This window comes from Podarcis gaigeae (genome assembly GCF_964106915.1).
Source record: "Podarcis gaigeae genome assembly, chromosome: 3".
In the NCBI taxonomy this organism is placed as follows: domain Eukaryota; kingdom Metazoa; phylum Chordata; class Lepidosauria; order Squamata; family Lacertidae; genus Podarcis; species Podarcis gaigeae.
In genome coordinates, this window is record NC_139680.1 from 61365727 (window position 1) to 61375181 (window position 9455).

Here is a 9455-nt window from a genome sequence, read left to right on the forward strand (position 1 = left end):
CACCATCTGCTTCTAGCTGTCATTTCCAGTTACCTACTCAGAGGGGTGCATGTTGAATAGCCTGGCAAGGATGCTCAGTTCTTGCAAGTTTCCACCAGCAATGAAAAGAGCAGAACCACTTCAAAAGCAAGATGTTCTTGCTATCTCATGTCTGGGAGTCCAGTGCTAAATGCAACAATCGTTTTGAAATATAACAGAAAGTAAGAAAGCATACTCCATGTAGCTGAACACGACATTTGACAAGCACGTGCTCCTCAGTACATCATGGTGCAGAGTATTTTTTTGTTTCCCAACCACAAGGTAAGAAGCAAACACAATGCAACTTGTTCCATAATACCCCACGGGTTCCCTGACCAAAGCAGCTGAACAGAGCATTGTGTTAGAATGAGCTGAGTTTCAATAGCTTTCATTTCTACAGTAGAAACACCACAGGCAGAATCTAGAATAACAGGTTTGTTAAACTGCACGAAGGCAACCAAATACCTTAAAATGCTCTACTTTAAACAGTAGCTAATACTAAGCAGAATTAATTCCATTCTTAGAAAAGCGCAACTGGAATGTACTCTTGTCACCTCATGAATCGTTTCACAAATACCATATATTGGAAAGCAGAAAATCTGTTGATAAGTTTCTCTCTGCACAATTATTTTGGAACTACCCAGAAACAAGCTGTATATACCGAAACTACTGCTCAAGTATATTCAAGAATATTTGTTCAAAAGGTATCAGTTATTGCTATTATTTTTTCTCAGGTTCAGTAATTGTCCAATTTTATTAAAACAAACATCCCTTGGAGGAGAAAAATAAGCCTGAGCAACCTCAGCTAAGGTTGCAGTCCTATACAGTGGTACCTCAGATTAAGTACTTAATTCATTCCAGAGGTCCGTTCTTAACCTGAAACTGTTCTTAACCTGAAGCACCACTTTAGCTAATGGGGCCTCCTGCTGCTGCCACGCCGCCGGAGCACGATTTCTGTTCTAATCCTGAAGCAAAGTTCTTAACCTGAAGCACTATTTCTGGGTTAGTGGAGTCTGTAACCTGAAGCGTATGTAACCTGAAGCGTATGTAACCCGAGGTACCACTGTACATACTTACTTGGGAATGAACCCTATTGAACTCAGAGGCTAGAAGACTAAGAATTCATAACACATGAATATACAAGTTTGGCCAACAGATTTCAACCCAAGAAGAGTGCCCCAACAGCTCTACTGACAAAGTATTGGGCTGACAACCGCCCCCTGAAGTGGTAATACACATTCCTGTGCTCTTGGACCAATTTTTTCCACCTCTGATTTTGCTAAATTAAATCAGCAGCTAGAATCCCCAAGAGTCTTCCAGCGAAGGCTCTCTTTAATAATGCACATTTCAATTCAAAAACTTTCACTTGGATGCAGAGACCATTTGCTTACTGTTTCTCGCTGGTCTTAGAAAGGAAAATGATGTTCCAGTAGTTTGAGCATTGGCTGGCAGCCAGACTCCTTGAATCTCAAGGCAAGTTTTGGCACAGTGGCCTTGGGCATCATGCTCATAAGGCTCTTCTGCCCTCATCCTGCCTCTCAGGCAGGGGTCTCTCCGACAGCAAAACCTTTGGTCAGAAACTTTGTTGAAACTCCAATAATGAACCACAATGAAGCCATTCAATAAAAAACCCTGTAATTTTCTAAGAATGTTATCTCCTGTTATTGTATTCTCTGTTTTGTTATTGTACAGTGGTACCTCAGGTTAAGTACTTAATTCGTTCCGGAGGTCCATTCTTAACCTAATACTGTTCTTAACCTGAAGCACCACTTTAGCTAATGGGGCCTCCTGTCTGCTGCCACTCCGCCAGAGCCCGATTTCTGTTCTTATCCTGAAGCAAAGTTCTTAACCTGAAGCACTATTTCTGGGTTAGCAGAGTGGGTAACCTGAAGCGTATGTAACCTGAGGTACCACTGTATTCTCTCTTCAAAAAATTAATAAAAGTTGTTTACATAAAAATTAACAAAATAAAAAACAGCAGAATATGCAATTACCAAAACAAACAAAAACAAATGATGGGGAATACCATATAGCTATAAATTAACACAGGTCTTTACTGTGGACACACTTTCCATACAGTGGCACAATAAGGGTGGGACCTTGGTTTGTCCTTGTCTTACCACTTGTGGTTTGGGAAAAACAAACCAGGAGCTTGGTTTTGGGTAACATGACAATTGAGATGGTGCCTTGATTGTCCTTGGCATGACAGAAGCAGGAGCACAGGAACAGCACCACAGGAACTCATTCACATTAAGCCATAGTTTGTTTGAAATTCTGGCAGCTGACTGCTTTATATCCATTTCCTAATGAAGCAACTGAACATGTCTTCTCCTAAGAAACATGGCCTGCAGATAAGCAAGAAACCAGGAGCAGCTACTTCACTAGTTCTGAAAAATGCAAGTTGTGTTCTGCTTCAAAACAATTCAAGTTTGATGTACTTCAGCAGCAGAGCACCAGCTCAGAGGATTACACTTTGGATTTTAAAAGTATATTATTGTTATCGCCTGACCTTCGCCAGCTGGTCCTAGGGTGTGTTGCAAGAATCTAAATTTCAGAATTAAAAAGTTAAAGCAGATCAGTGTCCACAGGAACAGGGTGGGACCTGAAAACAAACACCCTAGGTGTCAAAGAACAAGGTAAAGAGGTGAAAACTAGCAGTCTGATATTTTCCCACACAATGACGGGAAATAAATAAATAAATAAATAAATAAATAAATAAATAAATTAAAATCTGCCTATTTGGTGAGTTTGGACCAGTGGTACACTCTGGGACAGTGGTGGCCAAACTTGGCTCTCCAGCTGTTTTGGGACTACAACTCCCATTATCTCTAGCTAACAGGACCAGTGGTCAGGGATGATGGGAATTGTAGTCCCAAAACAGCTGGAGGGCAAAGTTTGGCCACCACTGCTCTAGGAGGACTTTGCAGCAGATGTTCAAGGCCCTCCTCAGTAAAATGAGCAATGGGGAAAGCATGAACAGGACTGGCTTGCTACGTTTTGAAATAAGTGAAGTAACACAAGTTAACATGTAAAGCGAGTGTCCTCCCCCCAGACCATTTGGGGTGAGTGATGTAATGTATATTGTCAACTAGAGAGCCCCTTTGCCATGGGCGTAGCCAGGATTTTTGTTGGAGGGCAGGCCTTTTGTTGTGGTGGGGCAGAACCTCAGTTAGCTATGTAATTTTTATTGATTTTTATTAATTTGGGGAGCAGCTGCCCCCACCCCCTTGGCTACGCCCATGCTCCCTGCCTGCCTTGCACACACACACACACACACACACACACCTCTGGTGATCCCTCTTTAAGAGGCTTGTTATGTTTTGGAGGGAAACTCTTTGGGTGGTTTATGCAGGAATGTGAACCCTCTGCCAGAAGCAGACTGCAGGTGGGAGTTGCATGTGTGGGAGCCAGCACAAAACAGGGCCATGATAAAATCAACGCTAAAACTGCCCTCCAATTATAAAATAAACGAAACATTATATTGAAGAAATCTGATCTCTGTCTTTATTTGTGCGCCTGAGAGGACATCACAAAGGCCACTTGAAGTGGAGCCATAAATCTGCTTTCTTTTTCAGAGAAAGGACTTTTCAGAGAAAGGATAAAAACATTTTAATTTTAGATGCCTTTGAGGGGAAGGTATGTGCCTTTTAACTGGCAAATGGGACATTTGCTGCTATATTAGCTACACGACTTTTGTTATCTATTTAAAGCTTTTTGTTCATTATGGTTTATTGATGAGTTTTATTTGTGCTTTTGGCTTTTGTTACGTAATATAGCATAAACCAGCCCAAGAAGTCTAATAAAGACAATCTGGTGGTATTTAAAACATAGTCTCAAAATAAATACGTAAAAGATCATGTTTTTCAGATGGATGTTACATAGAGTAGCGCCTTGCAGGATTCTGTCAGGGAGTCATGCAAACAGTCTTTAGCAGGGCAGAGAACTCTCGCTACAAGCAAAGCAGAAATCATAGTTTGGCTAAAGGGTATTCATGCTGAGGTCATGCAATGGTCAGGTTGCATCCTGTTTTGCGAACTATTGCCGCTAATGATGTTTAAAAGCACATTAAGTAAATCCATGTATAATAACAAACCCAGAGGGAGACTGGGCTAAATAACACATAAAGTATAGAAAAACAAATGGAAGCAGACTTAAAGGGATTGGACAAATAGCAGGAATTAACCAAATGAGATTCAACCTGGAAAAATTCAAGCTAATACATTTAGGAGGAAATAGCACATCTAGGCAACTGGACACTAATGCTTTGAGGGCAGCATTTTCTCCACTGATAAAAGGATCTCGTTAAGCTACAGACTTCTTCCAACTCATAATGGACATTAAAAAAAGAAAAGAAATTACCAGTTCTGTCTAGAATTTGTCTACAAGGCTTAGTGGGGAAGACTGGATGTGCGTCTGAATTTTATCCTATAAAGCCTTGACCCACTTCACATGGCTTTGTTGACTTACAAGGGGTTTTTTTTTGGGGGGGGGGGTGAAACACACACACCAATTGGCCCTGGTGCTCATAGTGCTTGATAGTGTGGAGCAGGAGCATTACCATGTTCTTCAGGTTCCTGGGGACGCCGGTGAGTTTAAGGACCAGGAAAGATATAAAGGGTTTTCCTCTCTCCTCCTTCTGTCCCTACTCCAGTCATATATAGCATTAGAGGTCTTACAGGTGCAAACCTTAATATTTTACAGTGCATCTGGAACTTCTCTCTGTTATAGACAGGATTGGAAGAGACATTTAAAAAGGTAAAAGACACCTGACAGTTAAGTCCAGTCGCAGAAGACTCTGGGGTTGCGGCGCTCATCTCGCTTTACAGGCCGAGGGAGCCGGCGTTTGTCCGCAGACAGTTTTTCCAGGTCATGTGGCCAGCATGATTAAGCCGCTTATGGTGCAACGGAACACCGAAACCAGAGCAGTGCACGGAAACGCCATTTACCTATTTATCTACTAGCTTTTTTGGCGTGCTTTCAAACTGCAAACTGTCATGGGGATTTGAACCACCGACCTTCTGATCAGCAAGCCCAAGAGGCCCAGTGGTTTAGACCACAGTGTCCCTGGAATTAACAAACCTGTTAATTCTTTCCACAGGTAAAGGGGGCGCCACAAGTACAAGAGACTGCTGCTGCTGCCAGCCTTTCCCCTATTGAGCTTGGGATGCTTACCTGAATAGGCTTTCCGAGAATGAGGAACTCGAGTCACACAGGGTTCCCTATCCCATGGAAGCCTACGCATGCAGTTTTGCCACAGGGCCCCACTCAGCAGGAGCAGGACAGCCCCACAAACAGCAAGGCTGACCTCCACATTTTAATGCAAGTGGGGGGAAATGCATTACTATCTAAAGAGAGGGTTCCTGTGAGACCATTAAGCCTAAAACCTATATGGCTCTCTTTTGCAGACATCCAGACATGGACAGCTTAATGCCAGAGGCAAGGCAAATAGGGCAGCCCTCACACCTTGTGAGTTACAACGCTTCCCTTCTGTTTAGTAGTAGCCTCAGTTTAGGGTGTATGTACACATTTAAAGTCCATTCCAGGCAGCACAACGCAAGCAGGGAACACTTCCCCTTCCTTTGAGGTTTACTTAAGGCAAAAATGTGTGCCATATATTGTTTGCAGAGTTCAATGAAGGCAAATATATAGAATTATATAGTATTGTTTCTTCTGCCCAAGCAGCTTGTATTCTCAGGCAAGCTTTCCTTTCAAATTCTTCCAATTTCAGCTCTCGAGACTCCATAAAATGCAATTATGGAATTATATCTGCTGATAATACGCTTGTGTCCAGTGCAGTTGGATCTACCTAATGCAAAAGAAATTACTTTTAAAAGATAATTGCTAGGCACAGTAAAATGGTTGTACTTAACCCTAGTTTGTACAGAAGCTACATGAGGGAAGCGGAAATGCATTATATTATATTATATTATATTAGAATTAGAATTAGAATTAGAATTGTCTTCCACTGCTGCGCAACCTGTCCATTTTCTTATAAACTGGTTTATCCAAGTACTCTCATGGGGTCATGGAAAATTCAGAATGAGTTATATTTGTCACCAATCCTTATCCCATAGGACAGGCGTGCAAGTCTAACTGAGCAGGTCTTTTTGTTTTGATTATTATTATTATTATTTGGTTAATAAGAGGATGCTACCTCCTGTTTCTTGCAAAGTGTTGCCTACCTTGCCTTTACAGCCATCAGAAGTGCTATTGATTTTTAAAATGTCCTTTATTTTCTTTTTTACCTATTCAAATATTTATAACCCACCTTACATCAAGTGATCTCCTGGCAGAATACAACAGTGAAACACAAAATAAAACAATCTTGGGGTCCTTCTCTGGATCCAAGGCTTGCACCTTGTTCTCCTCTCCCACATAGCTGTCCTAGGAGTGAGTGCTCCTTCTGCTGCAATAATGGGAAAGGGCAGACAAGATATGGCGCCATGGCAGAAACCCAGCTGGCTAGCAGCAAGCACAGCAAATAGAGACGCCTCAACGATGGGAAAGAAAACAAATAAATAAGGCAATACCTTGGCTTCTTACTATAATACTACTCAGCAGCAAATTAATTATTCATTACGACATATTTACTTATGGCTTTTATATTAAACTGCAAATTACACATTGAAGGTCATTGGGAAAAAGCAGAGGGCCCACCTCTGTGGCCGAAGGGTGGAGAAAAACGAGCCCCAGGCAAAAAGTCATGGAGCTGCCCAAATAAATATTGCTGCTTCTCGAGATTAAGAAAGCACAGTGGCCATATACAGAGCCCACCATGTGTGACAATGAGGTGAAAAAATAAAACCCTAATAGCTTTTCCAGCATGAAGATTAGAATGACCATGCTTCTTAATCTGCATAAATATACCTGGGGGAGAAGGTTGGCTGCTACTGGAAACCTAGGTGTGTAGAGGGGAGGCAAAATAGTGTTACAGACATCGTGTCTCAGAGAGGGTGCAGAATATGGGTCAGCCTAGACAAAGCTCCTATGCTCTTTAATACAGTACTAAAATGGTACAAGTGTATTTAATTTGGACATGAAAACAATCAAGCAGGGTCTTAGAAGCCTCTCAGTATGCAGCTTGCAGTATGCCAAATGTAGTTTGAGAATTAATCTAGGAAAATTCAAGGAAGGACAGTAAAGCAAACTATAAACAATAAAGCAACAATTTTATTTGGACAAGACAGGCTATGTGCTAGGAAGGGTGTGTGTGTGTGTGTGTGTGTGTGTGTGTGTGTGTGTGTGTGTGTTCTTTGCATTGCTTTCTGCAGTTATCTCCTGTACAAAAAATTGTACTACAAATCTCCACAAATAGCTTTTGCTCCCAATGTTTACTTTGTTCAAGAGCTTTGTGGTTCAGATCTTCACACAGGCTCAAACAGGACATTACATTGCTTGACTTTTAAACAAAGGTTGCTTCATAGCTTTATAAAATTATCTTGTTAAAAGATACTTTTCCTTAACAATATTGTGGATCAACTGAGATTCTTCCATGGTGGCTGGAAATAGTTTGATTTCTCCACTTACCACTTTTCAATTAGTTTTTTTTACTATTATGAAATTACAGATTCTTTTGCCACAACTTAGGCACAAAAGCAACTCAAGCCAAGCAATAAATTCAGGGGGCCAAACGCCTTTAAAATTCTACTTAGGCTGCAGTCCTGTGCCCACTTGCCTAGAAGTAAGCACCACTGAACTCAATGAGACCTGTTTCTAATGAAGCCTGATAAATTGCACAATTAATGTTCTAAAATAGTTGCAGCCGATTGTCCTAACCTTATTCATATTCAGACAAGAATATACATGCACGAAAGAAGACTGTGATGGCAAGTAGGGAAACAGAGTCCTAATGTGGCAGAATAGACTGTATGATGTTCCAATTGCAAGTGGAGCGCCACATTTTTAATGCCTCTGTCCATAAAAAAAAACACAGCTCTGTATGAAGATATATTCGGGGGGGGGAGCCCTTGGGGAGGTACAGAGGGGTAAGTGGGGAAACATTTTAAATGCTACCCTCACCTTCACCTGCAGTCTGAAGGTGGTACAGTCCAAAAGATTCTACCACCTCTCTCACCTTCATGCATATAACCATATGCATACCAACATTTCGACATAGCTGAGAGTCACAACATACATTTTGTTCTCACTACCAACATCCAACTACTTCTGCAATCCTCCTCTTTGTGGACATCAAACTGGTCCTGCCATGAGGCAGAGTGAGAAAGCAGGTGCTGCTAAGTAGGGAGCATGTCACCAATGGCAGCTTCTGGGGCATGTCTCCTGAATCCCTTGACCAGCCCCTTCAGTTGGAGGACAAAACTATGTGGGCCACACAGCTTGCCCTGCACCCCTTAAGCCAGGCATCCCCAAACTTGCCCCTCCAGCTGTTTTGGGACTACAACTCCCATCATCCCTAGCTAACAGGACCAGTGGTCAGGGATGATGGGAATTGTAGTCCCAAAATAGCTGGAGGGCTGAGTTTGGGGATGCCTGCCTTAAGCAGCTCTTTTCAAAAGCTAAGTAGTAGTCCCCTGTTTAATCATTCAAACCAGGAGTGCTTACATACTTAAAAAAAAAGTTATCATCCCAGGTGAGTGTTGTCAAGACTGCAAGATTGCTTTAGGGCATCAAACAGAACCAACTTTAGTCCTCTTCCGACATGCTCACATAACTAGGAACAGAACACCCGCAAAACAAGGAATAAAAAATAGCAGTTCTAATGCCTTTCACTTATATTTCTATACAAAGAAAGCATTCTAAGAAGGAAGATTATTCCTACTACCTTTAAAGTAATTACTAGCATCATAGTAACGGGATGACAACATGAACCATAAGCCGATAACACTTTTAAAGAAAAGGGGGGGAAACCCCACTGCTGATCTGTACATACTTCTGTGAACAGAGCTGTTCTTGTTTTGTTTTTTAAATAATTACACTAACCGATTTAGGCCTAATGATGTTTATCCTAAAAAGCAAGGGCAGAATTAAGCACAGCTGATGTGTTGTTAACCATTACTGAAAGTAATCATATATTCTCTGTGGCCAAAGCCTTTTCTGGCAGCAGCCTCTCTGCGGATTTATCATTAACATCTACATCTAATACTCCTAAATAATTCAGAACACCTTTCAGCCTTATGCCCTTGCCTGCCTACCCAGAAACCTCTTTCGCTATTTACATTACATCCAAGTGAAAATACAAAATGTGACTGTTTGTTTGTTTTTACTTCTACTACTGTTACTTTGTAGAGGTGCAAGCACTTCTCTCTCTTTTAAACATGGATTACTCCCTGCCCCCACCCCAAAATGTATTTATTAAATCTCTAAATTTAGAAAATTACCCAGAGTTAGAAGCATGTGGTCTCAGATTCTTATGCAAATTCCCCTTTAATAATCCTAATGCAAGCAACCCTCCAATCAGAAGAATGCTGTCCCATCCC